Genomic DNA, 20,266 nt, shown 5'->3' on the forward strand with positions numbered 1-20,266 from the left:
GCAGGCAAGATGGAGTTAATATAGGAAGACGTTTTCTTTTAAAGATTTAAGGGCAGGGCCGGAATTGTGGTGTAGCAGGTAAAGCCGCTGCCTGCAGTGTCAGCATCCCATATGGGTGCCAGTTCAAGAGCCGGCTGCTCCACTTCCAATCCAGCTCTCTGCTATGGCCTGGGAAAGCAGTGGGAGATGGCCCAAGTCCTTGGGCCCCAGCACCCACATGGGAGACCCAGAAGAAGCTCCTGGCTCCTGGCTTTGGATCGGTACAGCTCTGGCCATTGCAACCATTTGGAGAGTGAACCAGCAGATGGGAGACCTCTCTCTCTCTCTCTCTCTCTCTCTCTCTCTCTCTGCATCTCCTCTCCCTCTGTGTAACTCTTTCAAGTAAAATAAATAAATCTTTAAAAAAAGATTTAAAGGCACAGTGTTGGGGTGGGGTGGGGGATCTTCCATCCACTGGTTCACTCCCCAAATGGTTGCAATATCCAGGGCTGGTTCAGGACAAACCGGGAGTCTGGAACTCTATCTGGGTCTCATATGGGAGGCAGTGGCCCCAGCACTCTGCTTCCTTCCCAGGCACATTAGCAGGGAGCTGGACCAAAAGCAGAGCAGCCGGGTTGGGAAGCTGCACCCCCGTGTAGGGTGTAGGATGCTGGCTTCCCAGGTGGCGGCTTAACCAGCTGCTCCACAGCACCCACCCCAGGAAGCTTGTTTTTCAAAAAGTACCAAGAGGTTACAGAAAGATGAAATCAAGTGTAATGCTCAAGCCTGAGGAACCGGCAGAGCCCAGGGGCAGACCTGGGGAACAGGTTTCCCTTGTGCAGTAGGAGTGGTCGAGGGGACAAGCTCTAACCCCTCCTTGCCAACGGCAGGTGTCTGCCTTCGAAGATCGGGAAGTAACAGAGAAAGTCCAAACCCAGAACCCAGCACCTGACAGCAGGTAAGCTGGCGAGCGAGTGCCAGGAGGCAGAGGAAGCCTTCCCAGAGTGGGTGCAAGGGGTGTGGTGGCCGGCATGGGGGCTCACAGCGAGGAACGGTCCATTGCGTGGGAAAAATAATATTCCAAGGATGGACACCACACTGAAGCTGCAGAGGCTTCCCTAATGTCCACAGAGACGCGGGAGAGGATTGCGCGTCCCTGAAATCAGACAGGACATTCCTGGTTTGTATAGGACATCGTTAGAGGCTTAGCAATAAAGCCCTGTGATGGGCACAGTGAGAATGTGTGGGATCTGGTACGTGTTTCCCTACCTGCTTCGACCCTGCTGGGTTGGGGAGCTTACAATTTAACACGTTTCAGAGTTTAACACTTCAGGATTTTATTTAATGGTCTCAAACTTCTTTGTTTCGTTTTTTATTTGAAAGGCAGAGAAATAGTGACAGACAGAGACAGACAGACAGACTGAAGCAGAGAGAGAGAGAGAGGAGAGAGAGAATTTCCGTGTGCTGGTTCACTCCCCCAAATGGCCGCAACAGCCAGGACTGGCCTAAGCCAAAGGCAGGAGTAGGAATTCAATCTGCTTCTTCCACGTGGGTAGCAGGGCCTCAAGTACTTAAGCCATCGGCTGCTGCCTCCCACAACAACCCTGCCTGCACGTTAGCAGGGAGCTGGAACTGGAAGCAGGCTAGCAAGACTGGGACCAGGCACTTAGATATGGGATGCATACGTCTCAAGCAGTATATCTTTTTTTTTTTTTATGACTTATTTATTTGAAAGGCAGAGTGACACAGAGCAAGGGGGAGAGGGAGAGGGAGAGGGAGAGAAAGTCTTTCATCCACTGGCTCACTCCCCAAATAGCCACAATGGCCTGGGGCTGGGCCAGGCTGAAGCCAGGATCCTGGTCTCCCACGTACGTGGTATGGGCCCAGGTGTTAGCATTAGTGGAGCTCTGGTGTGGGTTGCCACTGTTGCAGGTGGTGGCTTAACCCACTGCACCACAATGCCAGTTCCGCTCGTCTCATTGCTTATGACACTGTCTCCCCAAGCACTCTCTCAGCTGCCGTGACACATACCCAACCCTAACAGCTCTTTCTGATCTGGAATCTTGTCTCCTGGCTCTTCAACCCACTGGTGCTGGATCTTCCTTGGGAGCCATACCCCCAAAGTCTCCCTCCTCCTCGTCTTCAGGAAAGCCTTGCAAATACTTGCAAACACTTACAGTGGCCCCTACCTCCTTAGAACTCTCGTCTCCACACCAAAATAGTCAACTCATCCAACTCCTTCCCAGCTGCCAGCTTCCAAATAGTTATTCTTCCAGCAACCTTGTCCTCTGGACTCTTCCTAGATGGTCCCCAAGCCCTAGGACAGAGACCACTCCTGACTGCCCTGGGCTTCCTCGGAGTATGTCCGATGTGGCCTAATTTCTCCACCGTCATCATCACTTCCCCTTGCTACTCAACTGTTATTCATGGCACCAAGGCTGACATGAGGGGGGTGCTTTCCTTGAAGGACTCCTGGAAATGAGTAAGTCCGTTTCTCTAATGTTTAATATGAGCTTAATCTAGTTAGTAAATATTTGTTACCCACAGCTACGCTGCAGGGACTGTAAGAGGTGCTACGGGGCTTCCAAGATGCACGAAGCAGACTTGCTGCCACAAGGAAGTGTGCAGCTTGGAAGGAAACTGAAGACACCAGTCCAGGCAGCCTCCAATGTTGAAAGCGGGACCTAGGGGCTGGCGCTGTGGCATAGCCGGTGAAGCCACTGCCTACAGTGCCGGCATCCCCTATGGGCGTCAGTTCTAGTCCTGGCTGCTCCACTTCCGATTCAGCTCTCTGCTATGGCCTGAGAAAGCAGCAGAAGATGGCCCAAGTCCCTGCACCTGTGTGGGAGACCTGGAAGAAGCTCCTGGCTCCTGGCTTTGGCTCAGTACAGCTCTGGCCATTGAAGCCAACCGGGGAGCCAACCAGCAGATGGAAGATCTCTTTCTCTCTCTCTCTCTCTGCCTCTCCTCTCTGTGTGTAACTCTGACTTTCAAATAGATAAATAAATCTTTAAAAAGATAGAAAGATGAAAGAAAGATAGAAAGATAAGGAAGGAAGGAAGGAAGGAAGGAAGGAAGGAAAGAAAGAAAGAAAGAAAGAAAGAAAGAAAGAAAGAAAGAAAGAAAGAAAGAAAGAAAGAAAGAAAGAAAGAAAGAAGGAAGGAAAAAGAAAGCGGCCCCTGTGATAGAATAGTGCAGATGGGGAGCTCTGGGGTCCATGGAAGGTTCCAGATTACAGCAGAACAGGATCTCAGCAGGCTGGGGATGGAATTCCTACTGCCTGATTCCTGGCCTGGACTCCGACTCTGGGTGCCTGACTTTGCCCAGTTCCTCCTCAGTTCCCCAGGCTTGGTGGGCACCTCTGTGTGTCCTTGTCATCCCTTCCTGGACTTGAAGATGAGCTGGGAGGCCTGGCTCTCGCCGGAGGCCCATCTGCGGACCTGCTTCTTAGTATACGCCCTCCCCACAAAGACCGAAAGCAGAGACTTGAACAGATAGGTGCACAGCACGCTCATAGACGGCAGTGATGTCCACTATCGCCGGGGAGTGGAAGCCTCCCCCGTGTTGGCGAGAGTGAAGGGATCAGCAAAACATGATACGTACCAGACCAGGATGGGAGACGGTGCAGCCTGGGCGGCAGTGCCCACATGTGAGACAAGGACATGGTGATCCGGAAAAGCAGCCAGCGGCACAAAGGCAAAGCTTGCAGGGTCCACTTAGAGCTGAGAGCCAGACGGCAGCATTCAAAGAGGCACAGGCAGCAGTAGTGGCCCTCTGGAGATAGGACAATGGAGGAACAGGAAGCTGGTGTTTTCTGGGTATGGAGACTCAGGTGGGAAAATAAGAATGTTCTGGAGAGGGGTGGTGGTGACTGCTGCACAGCAATGGGGGGCCCTCATGAACCCCAGTATGGGTCAGGGAGAGATTTTAAGTTTCTACAACAGCCGGTGCCGCGGCTCACTAGGCTAATCCTCCGCCTGTGGCGCTGGCACACCGGGTTCTAGTCCCGGTTGGGGCGCCGGATTCTGTCCCGGTTGCTCCTCTTCCAGGCCAGCTCTCTGCTGTGGCCCGGGAGTGCAGTGGAGGATGGCCTAAGTGCTTGGGCCCTGCACCCCATGGGAGACCAGGAGAAGCACCTGGCTCCTGGCTCCTGCCATCGGATCAGCGCGGTGCGCCGGCCGTAATGGCCATCTGTGGGGTGAACCAACGGAAAGGAAGACCTTTCTCTCTGTCTCTCTCTCTCTCTCACTGTCTAACACTATCTGCCAAAAAAAAAAAGTTACTAGAACAAGAAAAAGGCACTTTGATTTGCAGAATTCAATCCCTCACCTCTTCCGGCTCAGACCTACAACCTGTGCGCTTCCTTCCAAGTGCTGTGCGGACCGAGAGGGACTCTGGTCGTAGGGCTGCCTCAGGGCTGCTGAGCCGCTGACACAACGTTAGGCAAGGGAGAACCATGCTCCCAGAGCAGGGGCTTGTCTCCAGGGCCACAGCCCTCCAACCTTTGCTAGAACCTTCGGGGGCAGGACTCCTGCTCCACGTTCCGTGAGCCTGGTTGGAGTCAGAAGCATTCACTAACCAGGGATTTCGTTGGGCTCCAGCCTGGACAGTGGGCTGAAATGAAGACTCTTCCTCTCTGTGCTGCGGATCTGAGGTTTCTGATGGAGACTCTTGCCTGGGCCTTGCTCCCTCTTCCACCCACAGCAGGCAGCCCAGCCCCCGGCGTGAGCGTTCTCAAGCTGGCGAGCAAGACTTGAAGCCGCTGCATCATCAGGGCCGCTCTATTAATTAATTTTGACAAGGGGCTGCTTCGTGTGAATTATTGATGCTGCTGTCGAGCGCACCGGAGACGGCCCACGGCTCCTTCCAGGAGAGGTGCTACGATGTGCAAACCCGAGCCCTTGGCCTGCCTCTCAGCACCCCAATCCCTCCTACGGGGCCGGGCAAGTCTTCCCCAGAAAGAAGACTCGTTCCTTCACCCAACAGACACCTACTGATTTTGACCTGGCAACGGAAGGGTGCCTGCTGATAGGGTTCTGACGATAATCGGCTGTGACGACTGCCACAAAAACTCACTTACAGGCTCACCAATACTCTGCTTTCGTATGAATACTGGTCTGCCCCCTTCGCTTAGACCCCCAAAGCAACTCTTTCTCTAGTGTATTCAAAGAGGCCTGTGTCAGGGAAACCCTGGGTTAGGGGCTCAAGGGCTCCCCTCCCCCAAACTTTCTACGTTCAAGTCCTAACCCCCACCCCCAAGGCTTCACAATATGACTGCATTTAGAGATGGCGTCTTTAATAAATGTATTTATTTGAAAGGCAGAGTTACAGAGAGAGGGAGAGGCAGAATGAGAGGTCTTCCATCCACTGGTTTACTCCCCGGATGACCATAATGGCCAGGGCTGGACTTCAAACCCACGAGCCAGGAGCTTCATCTGGGTCTCCCACGCAGGTACAGGGGTCCAAGGACCTGGGCCATCTTCTGCTGCTTTCCCAGGTGCCTTAGCAGGGAGCTGGATCGGAAGTGGAGCAGCCGGGACTTGAACCAGTGCCCATATGGGATGTCAGTGTCTGGAACAGGAACCCGCATCCGCATGGGATTCTGGCATGTGGGCAGCAGCTTACTCTGCTGTGTCACAATGCAGGCTCTAGAGATAGCGTCTTTAAGGAGGTGACTGCATGTCCTCGGCTACTGGGACTCCTGTGACACATCCCACAGGGCCGGTGGAGGCTGAGAAGTGCCAGACCAAGGCGCTGGCAGATTCGGTTTCCAGGGAGGGCCCTGCCCTGGCTTCTCACGGTGGACAGGGTGAGGGCACTCTCTAGGGACTTTTAACAAGTGTGCTAACGTGGATGAGGGCTCCACACTCATGACCTCCTTCGTTGGTCCATGCTTTGGTTACTATAACCAAACACCTGCAGGGGGCTTGTGTTGTGGCCTAGTTAAGCCACCACCTGCAATACCAGCATCCCACGTGAGTACCTGTTCATGCCCCAGCTGCTCCACTTCCTGTGCAGCTCCCTACTAATGGCCTAGGGAAAGCAGTGGAAGATGGCCCAAGTCTTTGGGCCCCTGCACACCCCCAAGGGAGACCCAGATGAATCTCCTGGCTTCTGGCTTCAGCCTGTCCCATCCCCAGCTGTTGCAGCCATTTGGGGAGTAAAGCAATGGATGGAAGATTGATCTCTCTCTAACTCTGCATTTCAAATAAATACATCTATTTTTAAAATGCCTGCAGCAGGGTAAGTGTGGAAGTTCAAGGACACGGTACCAGCTTGGGCTAAGCTCTGGTGAGGCCCTCAGGGGGATGGCACCAGGATGGTGGGAAAGGAACAGGCCGCATCGCTAGACAGGAAGCCCAGGAGGGGGGAAGAGGGCAGGTGTCATCTTTTTGTAACAATGCCCTCTCAAGCACTAACTCAGGGTCCCACAAGAAATACCCAGTGCCCCCAATGGCCTAAAGACCCCTCAAGCAGGCCCCACCCTGGGGACTACGCTTCCAACCCATGGACCTTGGGTCACACGCCACCTCCACACCACAGCACCTCCCAGTCCCGTTATGAGCTGGGTCAGGATGAGCCCCGCAAACTCCCCGACCCCTGCTCAGCCCACTTCTCTAATGACCCCTCAATGAGCCCATCCGGTGGCATAACGCAGCAGAACTCAGAGCCAAGCCATGAGGACCAAGCTATGTGGCTTCATAACACACAGTTAATAAAATCTTCCTAATAACAAAGAAAAAAATAATATATGGTGAGGAGTGGTGGGGGCAGCAGGCCCCAGCGCCGCAAGCTGTCGACGCTCTGGAGCAGCATATTTGGTACTGCTCACGTGTCCTTGCGGTGTGGGAGGGCTCCCCAGAGCTGGCGATGCCGCCATCCTGCTCGGCACCCACCACCCCCCTGCGCACGCGTCACTCGGATGGTGCAGCCTGCATGACCCTGGAATGCTCGCACCGTCATCCCAAGGGAAGGGTGCCACGCGGAGAACGGGGGTGGTTAGCGCCTATTGCCTTGTGCTTTTCCCTCCTCCACCACCCCCACCCCAGCCCCAGGCACGGGAGCCATGGGTCACACCAGCCTGGCCATGCCAAGTTCACTCTGGCCTCTTTGAGGCTGGGAGAACTCTTTGGCCAAGGACGTCTCTGGTGTTGAGGGTCTCTAACTATTGCTCTGATTTCTTGCCAGGATTTGGAGCTGTTCTCCCAGCATTCTTCCTAAGCTCTGTGTCCAACACGCTTCTGGGGCTGTGACTTCCCCTCCGTTCCCCTTGGCCCACGGCTGATCCTCCTGGCTGGTGGATTCGGCTGCTCCCCTGGGTAGCACCACCCAAGTTCTCACCTGCTCAGCTGCACCTGGTCCATGGGTTGTCCCAGGTGAGGGTCATGAGCCTGTCCCAGCTCTGCTGGCCCAACACAGACACAGCCTTCCAGACCTGCTAACATAGACACAGCCTTCCAGACCTGCTAAGGGATCCCCCGGGCTAAGCAAACTCTGCTGTGGTCAGATTTCCACTGCCCAAAGTCTGGGCCACTCCTCCTATCTTCCCATCTTGTAGAAGGGATCTTTGCACCCCACTCAAGGGCAAAATAACTTCAGTAATTGTTGAAATCTGGGGAAAAGGTTCCTCTCTAATTTTTTTTTTTTTTTTTTTGACAGGTAGAGTCATAGACAGTGAGAGAGAGAGAGAGAAAAGTTCCTTCTGTTGGTTCACTCCCCAAATGGCTGCTATGGCCGGCACTGTGCCGATCCAAAGCCAGGAGCCAGGTGCTTCTTCCTGGTCTCCTATGTGGGTGCAGGGGCCCAAGCACTTGTGCCATCCTCCACTGCCTTCCTGGGCCACAGCAGAGAGCTGGACTGGAAGAGGAGCAACCGGGACTAGGACCTGGTGCCCATATGGGATACCGGCGCTGCAGGCGGAGGATTAACCAAGTGAGCCACGGTGCCAGCCCTCCTAAGGTTTTTTTGTTTGTTTGTTTGTTTTTATAGGCAGAGTGGAAAGTGAGAGAGAGACAGAGAGAAAGGTCTTCCTTTTTGCCGTTGGTTCACCCCCCAATGGCCGCTACAGCCGGCGCACCGCGCTGATCCGAAGCCAGGAGCCAGGTGCTTCTCCTGGTCTCCCATGAGGTGCAGGGCCCAAGCACTTGGGCCATCCTCCACTGCACTCCCGGGCCACAGCAGAGAGCTGGCCTGGAAGAGGGGCAACTGGGACAGAATCCGCCACCCCAACCGGGACTAGAACCCGGTGTGCCGGTGCCGCAGGCGTAGGATTAGCCCATTGAGCTATGGCAGCGCCGGCCTAATGTTTTCTTTCACTGGTATCAGTGCTAGCAAACCTGCCAGGGCCACCTAAGAATGAAGCCATTAGACTATACAAGGGCTCTTGAGAATGTTCATGGAAAATGCAATTAAAAGGTAAGTTTAGGGGCTGGAACTGTGGCACAGCGGGTTAATGCCCTGACCTGCGGTACTGGTTCGAGACCCGGCTGCTCCACTTCCGATCCAGCTCTCTGCTCTGGCCTGGGAAAGCAGTAGAAGATGGCCCAGGACCTTGGGCCCCTGTGCCCACGTGAGAGACCTGGAGGAAGCTCCAGGCTCCTGGCTTTGGATTGGCGCAGCTCCGGCCATTGCAGCCAACTGGGGAGTGAGCCAGCGGATGAAAGACCTCTCTCTCTCTCTCTCTGCCTCTCCTCTCTCTGTGTAATTCTGCCTTTCCAATAAATAAATAAATGTTTTAAAAATGTAAGTTTACTCTGGTGCAAAAATTATTGAAATCCAGAGTTTTTTTTTTTTTTTTTTTTTTTTTTTTTTTTGACAGGCAGAGTGGACAGTGAGAGAGAGAGACAGAGAGAAAGGTCTTCCTTTGCCGTTGGTTCACCCTCCAATGGCTGCCGCGGCTGGCGCGATGTGGCCGGCTCACCGCGCTGATCCGATGGCAGGAGCCAGGAGCCAGGTGCTTCTCCTGGTCTCCCATGGGGTGCAGGGCCCAAGGACTTGGGCCATCCTCCACTGCACTCCCGGGCCACAGCAGAGAGCTGGCCTGGAAGAGGGGCAACCGGGACAGAATCCTGCGCCCCAACCGGGACTAGAACCCGGTGTGCCGACGCCGCTAGGCGGAGGATTAGCCTAGTGAGCCGCGGCGCCGGCCTCAAACAGAGTTTTTATTATATGCATTTCTCGTGAACTTCTCCAAGACCCCTCATACGCATGGGTTTCGAAAATGTTCTGCACTAAAATTTACCTTTCCATTCCCTCTTCCACGCACTGTTTGAAGGGCATGTGTATGTCAAATGCGTCAGAAAATTTCATTATCGGGCCAGTGCCATGGCTCACTTGGTTAATCCTCCACCTGCAGCACCAGCATCCCATATGGGCACCGGGTTCTAGTCCTGGTTGCTCCTCTTCCAGTCCAGCTCTCTGCTGTGGCCGGGAAGGCAGTGGAGGATGGCCCAAGTGCTTGGGCCCCTGCACCCCATGGGAGACCAGGAGGAAGCACCTGGCTCCTGGCTTTGGATCGGTGCAGCACCAGCTGTAGCAGCCATTTGGAGGGGAGTGAACCAACAGAAGGAAGACCTTTCTCTGTCTCTCTCTCTCACTGTTTAACTATCTGTCAAAAAAAAAAATTTCATTCTTAAAACATAAACCAAGGCTGAAAAGCTGCTGCCCCAACCCCTATGCAATCCCAGTCCATGCCTCAGGGGCTCACCGAGGCTGCCCGGGGACCTCACTTGACACCCCTCAGCAGCTCTCACACAGACAGCAGGCAGGTCGGGGTCCCTCTGGACCCCGTTTCCCCCCTCCTTGTCTGGTTAGCTATGGGCGTGCAGCATCACCCGCAGTCCTGGCTGCCTTTCTTTGCGCTCCCATCCTTCTCCGGGCTCGCTCACCTCGCCATGTCTGCTTACACAGAACCGGAGCATTGTGTGTGCAGAGCTGTCGGTGCCCAGGGCTGTGCAAGGGATGCTGGGAACGGCGCGGACTCTGCAGCACATGGGATTCCCCTAAGGAATACTAATGGCCTGGCTGACAAATTGAGAAGGGGGGGCGGGGGATGCCTCGGGGACAATGCCAAGCCCGTTCATCTCCAGAAACACCAGTCGTTTGAAGAAAGCAATCTTCCCTCTCCCCCCCCGCCCCGAAGTGTTCACACCCTTTGGTTCCATCCTCCTCCCTTCCAGCATCAGCCCTTTCGAGACCAGAACAGCCCAAAACAAAACAAAAAAACCACAGAGGCCAGAAACAAGGTCTCTCGTTGTCAAGTTCAGGATTATCTGAGAAAAAAAAAAAACCTGCCTCTTCGGTCTTGCGTTCCTATCCCAGAGCCCCGCTTCCCCAAGACATCCCGTCCTACGTCATCATTCACCAATCAGCGCCCTCAGTGGAGCGATATTTAATTCATGTCTGTCAATCACGGCACAAAGAAAAAGGCCTTCAGCTGGCCACCGGGCAAATCCTTCTCTGATCCAACAAAGGGTCCGCGGGGAGCCGGGTCCCAGCCGCCAGGCTCCCAGGGGCCGGCTCTCCCGCGCTCCCAGGCTCTGTTTGGCTTCCAAATCTTTGTGGCTTGGGAAGCAGCAAGGAAGGAGAAAGAGGTTAAGTGAGCAGAGCATCTCTCCGGCACAGTCAGGGGAGAGGGAGATGGGGACGTCCGTGTTCCAGTTCTCCAGTCCCAGATCAGCATGTTCCTGGCAGGACGCTCCTGCGTCCGATCCAAATATTTGAATTTTAGAGTAAACGGCCGCATCTTCACCCTCGCTGCCTGCCTGCCGCTGTGTTCACTCCGTGGTTTCTGAAATGGACACAGCAGCCGGAAACCAACTCGTTTTGGAGATCACGAATTTGTGCGTGAAAAAGAAAAAAAAAGTCTCCAGTTTGCATTTACCTCTGGGAGCTGGGAGGGGTATGAATAATAAATAAACGCCATGAAACACTTCCGTGGCCATGGTCGCTCACATAAACACAGGATTCAAAGGCAGCAGCTGGACAACAAAGGAACTGTCCCTTCACGGTCAAGTTCAGCTCACCAGGGACTCCCCCCACTCCCCGCCACTCCCAAAAACCAGTCACTGGCAAAGTGCACTGTGCTCTCCCTGCTCCAGGAAGGCCTTTGTAGGTGGACACTTAAGTTAGGCAACTGCCCTTCTCAAGCACCCCGAACCGCAGCCGGCATTGCCGTCCACAAGAGCCCTTCACAACCCCGTGGTTTGCATCTTTCGCTTGCCAAAACTTTTTCCCATTCGCTCACTCCATTGTAAGGGAAATAAGTCCTATTTTACGCATGGAAAAGCAAGGAGGGGGAGAAGCTAGAAATTAAGGAGGGCTGGGGGTGGAGGAATGAAAAGGAAAGCAAGTGGAGGGTGGGGTGAGGGAAGGAAAGACCTGGCTTTGAACCTCAGTGCCCCTTTGCCGGACCCTTTACCTCTTCTGTCATTCCGCTCCGTGAAGCGGTCCAGGTGCGTCAGGACGCACTGGTGGGCGCTCCTGGCCCTTATGGGCTCCTAGGAGAGACAGTGTTCTCCTTTGGTCCAGGCAAGGGGCAGGACAGAGCTGGAGCCCAGGTCCAGCCATGGTGGTGCTCCTGCCCTTCTCCCAGCCAGACACCTGGGGCTTCCCTCCTGCTCTCCACAGCAGCACCACCTTACAGAAACTTAGGAGAAACTGCAGGAAGATGCTAACCCTATAAAATCTAGGGCCTTTGTGGAACAGCCAGGACTTGAACCAGCACCCACACGGCGACACACGCACCACCTTAACCTGCTGTGCCACAGTGCTGCTCCCCACATTCCTGGGTTACATCAGTATTAGGGGGAACATTGCATCTTGTGTACCGACTTTGCATTCTTGTCATTGTTCCCTGAATGACACAGTACAACTATTTACAGAGCCGTTGCATTGTGCCAGGTGTGACGAGCAATCTGTAAAGTGCATGGGAGGGTGTGTATAGTTTACAGGCAGATCCTATGGCAATGCGTGCAGGGAACTTGAACGTCGTCAGATCTGGTATCCATGGCCGGTGTGAACCCAGCTCCTATGGGACAGCTGTAGATACTCAGTCTTTAAGGATCACATGTTCTGTGCGTTGGGTGTGTGGTACAGCGGTTCAGGTGCTGCTGGGCTGGCCACATCTAAGTGCCCGAGTTTGAGTCCCAGTTCTGCTCCTGGCTCCAGCGTCCTGCTAATGTGCACCCTGGGAGGCAGCAGGTGGGGGCACAAGTATCTGTGTCCGGGCCACCGTGTGCAAGACCTGGGTGGAGTTCCTGACTCCCACTGCTCAGGTTAAGGAAGGTCCAGTGCCCAGGGTCTGCCTCCCCCTCAGAGGTTTTGTCTGCTCCCCAGGTCACTGCCAGGAAGTGGCTCGTACTCCCTGGTTCTCAGTGCCTCTCCTGTCCAGTTCCCTGCACACCCTGCAGGACAGCCATGCCAAGGACCACCTGCAGCAGCCAAGGCTGCCATGGCCCCTCGTGGCTTTGTTTTTGCTGCCCCGCCCCCCAGCCCTCCTCCCAACCTACTTCAGGTCTCTTTGCTTCTTATGCTTAAGCTAACCCATGCCCTCTGGCAAGCAGCCTCCCTTCCTGCCGCCTCCAGGCTCCCCCCTCCCTTTGAGTGCTGTCTGCACCGCACCCATTCCATCTTATGGGAATGGCCTGGGTGTGTCTCTTCCCCTGTGCACCTGAAAAGCAACCTGGGAGTCCCCCGTGTGTCTGCCGTCAGTACCGGGCAGAGAGCCAGCGCCCAGCTGTTCACAGCAGTCTTCCCCGAGTCTCACCTAATAACGCATGGAATTCTGTTCTTGCATCCGTGGTAGGGCCAGGCGCATCGAAGTCTTTCAGGGACTGGGGGCCACCAGGTGATTGCAAGTCTGAGTGACTACGACTCCTCTCTCAACCTCCTGACTCCAGGGCCAGGCAGGGAGCCCGATGGTCAGCCAAGCTAACATTTGCTGTTTCGCACAGTTCGGCCCTGCAGGGGGCCGCTTGGTCTCTGCTTTCACAGCTCCACGGGTGTCACAGAAGTGCAGTGGAAAATACTAGCAGGTGGGCCTCGCCTCTGCTGATGAGGACGGGGCTGGGAGACGAGGGCGTCCTGTGTTCCGGGGAGATGTTTTTCCTTTTAGATGGCAGCACCGGTGAACTGGACACTAGACTACCCTGCTCCATTGGGCGGCGTCCTGGGGGCCGGCTTGGGCGGAAACTGCAGGTGAAGTGGCTGGAGCCTGGGTTTGGTGTTCCAGGAGTCTTTGTTATCTCCACAGCAAGTTTTGGACTCTCACAGTTTTTGGAGAAAAAAAAAAAAAAGAGGCAAGGACAGGGACTCTTTGTGTGTCTCAAAGGCAGCACTGTTCCCCCGGGCTGGCATGGCCCACTGGCAACGTGCTACCCTCCATGCTAGACTCCCGCTGCCCCAACACACGGACGGCACCCAGCCAGCCCTTGCGTAGGAGCGAAACACTGGCCGGCCCCTGCAAAGGGAGCTGACCTTCGGAGGGCGGCTGTCGATCCATCACCGTCCGCTCTTGTCTCTCTGCTCCTGCGTGGCATTGCCAGTCCCCCTGCCTAGGAGCCAACAGCAGTCCGAAGCATCAAGGTGGTGCTTTGCAGAATCTCCCCCATCCCTCTTTGCGGTCATTCTCCAAGGTCAAACGCCAGCCGCGTTTTAATCTGTGTGAAGATTGGTACCACCTGAGCTACTGCTCATTGATGGATACAGTTAGCAAATATTTGGACCACCTGCTGGGCCTGAGGCTGAGGACAAGAGATCAGAGAGTTAGTTGTATCCTCCCTACTGGGATCAGTAGCACACAGTGGTCCTGTGTGCCACGGGAGCCCAGAGGGAGGGTTCATGGAATACGGCCACCAGGAGCCAAGGACGGCTTCGTGGTGTGGGTAGTGACTTGAGTTGTCATGGAGAGCAAGTAGCAGCCAGCCAGGAGTGGACAATGAGCTGCAGGGCGTGCAGCTCCATGAGGCAGTGAGAGAGCTTGGCCTATTTAGAGAGCTCAGATTAATTCAGAATGGATGGAGTGGGGGGGGGGTATGTGGAGGGTGATAAGCAGATTTTAAAACAGGCTCTGTGGGGGGCAGCACTGTGCCCTAGTGGGCAAAAGCTACTGCTTGCACAGTGTCAGCATTTCATATGGGCACCAGTTTGAGTCCCGCTGCTCCACTTCCAACCTAGCTCTGTTATGGCCTGGGAAAGCAGCAGAAGATGGCCCAAGTGCTTGGGCCCCTGCACCCATGTGGGAGACCCGAAGAAGCTTCTGGCTTCAGATTAGCATAGCTCCAGCCATTGCAGCCATTTGGGAAGTGAACCAGAGGATGGAAGACCTCTCTCTCTCTCTTTTTTTTTTTTTTTTTTTGACAGGCAGAGTGGACAGTGAGAGAGAGAGACAGAGAAAGGTCTTCCTTTGCCGTTGGTTCACCCTCAAATGGCCGCCGCGGCCGGCGCGCTGCGGCCGGCGCACCGCGCTGATCCGATGGCAGGAGCCAGGAGCCAGGTGCTTTTCCTGGTCTCCCATGGGGTGCAGGGCCCAAGCACCTGGGCCATCCTCCACTGCACTCCCTGGCCACAGCAGAGAGCTGGCCTGGAAGAGGGGCAACCGGGACAGAATCCAGCGCCCCTACCGGGACTAGAACCCGGTGTGCCGGCGCCGCTAGGCGGAGGATTAGCCTAGTGAGCCGCGGCGCCGGCTCTCTCTCTCTCTCTCTCTCTCCCCCCCCCCCTCTTTTTGCCTCTCTGTAACTCTGTCTTTCAAATAAATAAACATTTTTATAAATTAAAAAAATAATAAACAAGCTCTGGGTGCTATTTGCACTTGGTATTTTTATCCCAAAGGAAGTACAAGGGTCTTTGGAAGATATTTACAGGGTGGCGACATGAACAGACACAGCAAACAGCATCAGGCAGGACATTAGCACAGGGCCAGGTGCAAGGCTACATGCCACAGATGAGCCATGGCGTCCCAGGGCTGCAACGCTGCTGCACAAGACACAAACTCACGTCCCAGAGAGCCGCCGGGCCTCCATCCCCACCTTAGGGGAGGGACAGGAGCTGTGTCCTCTGTGCCTTCAGATCTGGCTTTGCAGACACACAGGAGGCACTCAACAGATGTTCAATGAATGAATGAAACAAATGAATGGCGCGGTCCTGTAGGAAAAGAGGGAACAAGTTAAACTCTCGTTCTGTGGAATTCCCTAGCAGACTTTGTTGCTCAAAAATCTAACACTATTTCACTTTTAAAAAAGATTTATTTATTTATTTGAAAGATGCAGTTACACAGGCAGAGGCAGAGAGAGAGAGAGAGAGAGAGAGAGAGAGAGAGAGAGAGAGAGAGTCTTCTGTCCTCTGGTTCACTCCCCAAATGGCTGCAATGGCTGGAGCTGGGCCAATCCAAAGCCAGGAGCCTGGAGCTTCTTCCAAGTCTCCCACGTGGGTGCAGGGGCCCAAGCACTTGAGCCATTTTCTGCTGCTTTCCCAGGCGCATGAGTAGGGAGCTGGATCAGAAGTGGAGCAGCCAGGACTCCAACCAGTGCCCATGTGGGATGCCGGCACTGCAGGCAGCAGCTTTACCTGCTACACCACAGCGCCGGCCACCTTTTTTTTTTTAAGATTTATTTTTTTAATTTATTTGAAATTATTTCTGATGCTGCATCTTTAGTCTTAGATTTTCAGGCTCCGCATCTGTAGATCCTGCAACTCCTCCACCGCCCTTATCAAATTGATTCTCATTTGCAATTGCCCTCCCCTCCACCAAGATGCAAACTTCTGTGTGAGCCCTGGCCTCAGAGGAGGTGCCCAGACTCCTCAATGAACTCATTCCAACTCCGCTCTACCCCTGGTCACTCGGGCAAACACCTAGCTCCTAGGGGCTTATACAAATTAAAATCCCTGTTTTAAAATCTGTTTATACTATGCTTCTAAGTCATATTGCTTTCACAGAACAAAATAAAATCTGGGGGCTGGTGTTGTGGTGCAGTGGGTTAAGCTGCTGCTTGAAACACTGGCATCCCATATGGGCGCTGGTTCAAGTCCCGGCTGCTCCACTTCCGATCCAGCTCTCTGCTGTGGCCTGGGAAAGCAGTAGAAGATGCCCCAAGTGCTTGGACCCCTGCACCCACATGGGAGACCTGGGTGGAGTTCCTGGCTCTTGGCTTCAGCCTGACCTAGACCTGGCTTCTGTGGCCATTTGGAGAGTGAACCAGTGGTGGTGGAAGATCTCTTTCTCCCTCTGATACTCTGCCTTTCAAATAAATAAATGTCTTTTAAAAAAACATAGTAAATACAGTAACATGAAAATGAACTGAGTCTCATTATTACAGTTTCAATTTTTGACTTTTTAAAACAAAACTACCATCATTCAGTAATAAGTCTTTTCCATTAAGAAGCATTTTTATTTTTTTACTTTACTTATCTAGTTGATTAATTTATTTGAGAGATAGAGAGAGCTCCCTTTTGCAGGTTCACTGCTCAAATGCTCACAATGGGCACCACCTGGGAGCCAGGACTGGGCCCAGAGACCCCATAAATTAGCACCTGCTGCCTCCTGGAGTGGGCATTTGCGGGAAAGTAGAGCTGGGGGCCGGGGCCAGGACTCCAACCCAGCCCCTCTGCTGTGAAAAACAGGCTCCTGAAGCCAGGCCAACCGCCCACTCCCAAGGAGAAGTGTTTGGTGAGCCTGTGACCTAGGCAATCCCTGTGTCTCAGGGCTGTGGTCGGTCCCCTGCGCCTCCAGCCCCAGCACAGGCAGCTCAGGTCCACTGCTGTTTCTCAGGCTGCAGTGCTACTAAGATTTAAGGAGGCCGCAAGGGACTCGGGGAGTGCCCGTGGCTTTCCAAAATGAAATGAATGACTACTGACCAATGCCACGCTTCCTAGGAATACTGATGAGAAAACATCCCTGCCTTGCCAAGCATGTGAACAGAAACTACACAGTCGGACCAGGAAAGTTTTGTCTGAAATTTGCATCGGGACTATTTCTCACGGCTACTTGTATCCACCCACCTGACCTACGCAATGCATGTTCTAGATTCTCCGGTCAATGTACTGATTAGCCATACATTTTAAAGTCTTTTTTTTTCCCCCACAGCCAACAAATGCCTTCCAGCACTTTCTGGGGGCTGTCCTTGTGTGAACAGTCCTTGGTCTGCAATAAGTTTTTCTTTGTGACTTGGCGCTTGTGACTGGTTCACAGATACTCCACCCCGCCTTCTTCGGGAGACTTGAGCTTCTTTCTAATGATGTTGACTGTGGCCATGTGACTTGCTTTGGCCAACAAGATCAAACTAAGGGCGATGAGTCTCTTCCAAAGGGCCACAGTTCCTGGCCCAGGCTCACTTCCGCCTCCTACGCTGATTAGGGAAATCCCAGAGCCTACAGTGAGCAAAGCTTCCTTGTAGATGCATGCTGGACACGTAGCCTCATGCAGAATGAGCTTTGTTGGTGCCAGTGTTGGGGCAAGTGGATTAAGCCACTGCCTGCCACACTGGCATCCCATAGGAGCACCAGTTCCAGTCCCGGCTGCTCCACTTCCAATCCAGCTCTCAGCCAATGTGCCTGAGAAAGCAGCAGAGGATGGCCCAAGTACTTGGGCCCCCGCACCCACGTGGGAGACCTGGCCAGAGTTCCAGGCTCTTGGCTTTGGCCTGACCCAGCCCTAACCATTGCGACCATTTGTGGAGTGAACCAGCAGATAGAAGATCTCTCTATCTCCCTCTGCCTTGCCCATAACTCTGGCTCTCAAACAAAATTAATAAATCTTTAAAAAGAAAATGACGTTTTCTTGTCTTAAGCACTCAGCGTTGAGATTTATTTGTAAGTAAAACAATTCCACCCTTACTAATATACGATGTATCACACACTTGTTCTGTGCTTTAAGCCATATTTATACTTTGTTTTAATGTGTGTCCTTGTTTCTATAGTGATACATCTTGATCCTTCTTCTTGCAACTCCATACTGTTTATTGAGTTGTAATAATCCTCGCATATGCGTTCCCAGGGTTTGCTTTTTCGTGAGAAATAGTCACATTGCAGGAATCTTTCTTGAGTGACTATCAAGAGTGGAAGTCAGGCTTTTTTTCATTATATTTGGCAAAGAAAAAAATGCACTTCTTTTTAGAGGCACTCCACCCTTCAGCTGCAACTCATTACTGTCTACCTAAATGCACTCAACAAGCCAGAAAGCAAATGCTTCCCATTACAGCTGACATTTATCAGCTAGTCTCAGGAATAGGTTTCCTTCAAAACCCATCAAGTTTGAAAGTAACGGTGATGACTCACTACTGAATCTCTCTGCTTTCACAGGGAAAAAGTACCTGGGATGACACCATGAACACAGCCCTGTGGCGTCATTTCTACGTGCGCATCCACCACCGCATGTGCTTCACCAGGGAGATATTTTCTGGCTACCTGTAGCAAAATGCCTCCCCACTAGCCTGGTAGCCTTCCATTTGCACCGATGCTTTCACTGTTGGAGTTTTTCATAAAGCATACTCATAATGATAGTTTTAGTCTCTTTTATTTTTGCACTGTTACCCATAAATCAAGTCATATTGTTAAAAAAAATGTTTGTAAATACCGCGTACATTTTCAACCCAATTGAAGTCTAGGAATTCCGGAACTTCCACTCGGGTTATGTTCCGAGGATTTAAGCTCTGCTTTTTTGGAGCTTGGTTGATATTTCCCAGCAATAATTCTGAAACACAACCGTAGTTCCTCTTCCTGTTACCCAAATCAACTTAACCCGTAATGCAGTTGGAGTGCATTTTTGCTGGGCCATCGTAGGAGACGCTATTCACAACAATGTCCACTGGCATCCAAAGAGAAGGGCACGCGTTGATTTGGAGGAAGCGTTTGTACCTCTAAACTATCCTACAAGAAGAGGAGGAACGTGGCGGCCCTAGGAACACCTGTCTCCCTTACAACCATGGCACAATGTGAGTTCTAAAGAGTGTGGACGTATGGGAACCTCTTCATGTGGTGAGGTGAGTCTCTTAGGGCATCTGGTGTGGCTTCGAATGGATGGCAAGACAGAAAGATCTCTGCGAGTCAGATAATTCCACACAGCTGCTTAAGAGATACCTGAAAGAGACGCTTGTAGAAGCAATGGGTAACTCCAAAGGGAGCTCATCTAACTCTGATTTTTCCAATTGTAAAGTATCAGCCACATCTGACAGAATAAAAGTCATATTTATTCTTCTCTAAGATTTATTTGGGGCCGTTGTTGTGGTATAGCAGTTTAAGCCGCCACCTGCAGCACAGGCATCCCCCATGGGCACCAGTTTGTGTCCCAGCTGCTCCACTTCCAATCCACTTCCTTGCTAGTGTGCCTGGGAAAGCAGAGGAAGATGCCCTAAGTGCTTAGGTCAATGCATGCGTGTGGGAGACCTGGAAGAAGCTCCAGGCTCCTGGCTTTGGCCTGGCCCGGTCCCGGCCTTTGCAGCCACTGGGGAATGAACCAGAGATGAAAGATCTCTCTCTCTCCTCACCCCTTTATAAATTTATTTATTTATTTGAAAGAGTTACATAAAAGGAGAGGCAGAGAGAGAGAGAGAGAGAAAGAGGTCTTCCATCCGCTGGTTCAGTCCCCAGTTGGCAGCAATGGCCACAGCTGTGCCAATCCGAAGCCAGGAGCCTGGAGCTTCTTCCAGGTCTCTCACACGGGTACAGGGGCCCAAGGACTTGGGCCATCTTCTACTGCTTTCCCAGGCCATAGCAGAGAGCTGGATCAGAAGTGGAGCAGTCAAGACTCAAACTGGCACCCATATGGGATGCTGGCACTGCAGGCGGCAGCTTTACCCACTACATTATAGTATAGTGCTGGTCCCCAAACAAATTTTAAATACTAACAGAAGTTAAATAGAGATTTATTTATTTATTTATTTGGAAAGTAGAGTGACGGAGAGAGAAATCCTCCATCCATCGGTTCACTCCCCAGATGCCCACAACAGTCAAGGCTGAGCCAGGCCACCCAGGAGCCAAAAACTCTGTCCACGTCTCTCATGTGGGTACAGGGTTTCTAGGAGCATTAGCAGGGAGCTGGGTTGGAAATGGAGCAGCCAGGACTGGAACCTGCACTCTGATAATGGGATACAGGCAACTCAGAGGCTGAACCCTCTGCACCACAACACCAGCTCCTGATGGTTCTAAATATGAGGCACCGTTACAGAACTCACCCTCCAGGGGCCGGCGCTGTGGTGTAGTGGGTAAAGCCACCGCCTGCAGTGCCAGCATTTTCTAAAAACAACCATGATTCAAACATTCAGTAACACTGACAGCAAAGTTTTCCCAGCAC

General features: G+C 52.9%; 1 long non-coding RNA gene across 2 annotated transcripts; it reads right to left on the minus strand.

Annotated features, from left to right (window-relative positions):
- Positions 1-10,347: 10,347 nt before the first annotated feature.
- On the minus strand, positions 10,348-13,728 carry LOC149122841 (uncharacterized). 2 transcript variants are annotated; one of them, XR_016219887.1, is made up of 3 exons: positions 12,746-13,698; positions 11,399-11,477; positions 10,348-10,768 (listed from the first exon to the last, which is right to left on the minus strand). It is a non-coding gene; the product is annotated as an uncharacterized LOC149122841 (long non-coding RNA). The 2 variants fall into 2 exon arrangements; XR_016219886.1 differs by lacking the exon at positions 11,399-11,477 and having other exon boundaries at positions 10,348-10,797; positions 12,746-13,728.
- Between the last annotated feature and the right edge of the window lie 6,538 nt (positions 13,729-20,266).

The sequence above is a fragment of the Oryctolagus cuniculus genome, chromosome 13 (assembly GCF_051225735.1).
Source record: "Oryctolagus cuniculus isolate XC-2025 breed Fujian yellow rabbit chromosome 13, ASM5122573v1, whole genome shotgun sequence".
Classification (NCBI taxonomy): domain Eukaryota; kingdom Metazoa; phylum Chordata; class Mammalia; order Lagomorpha; family Leporidae; genus Oryctolagus; species Oryctolagus cuniculus.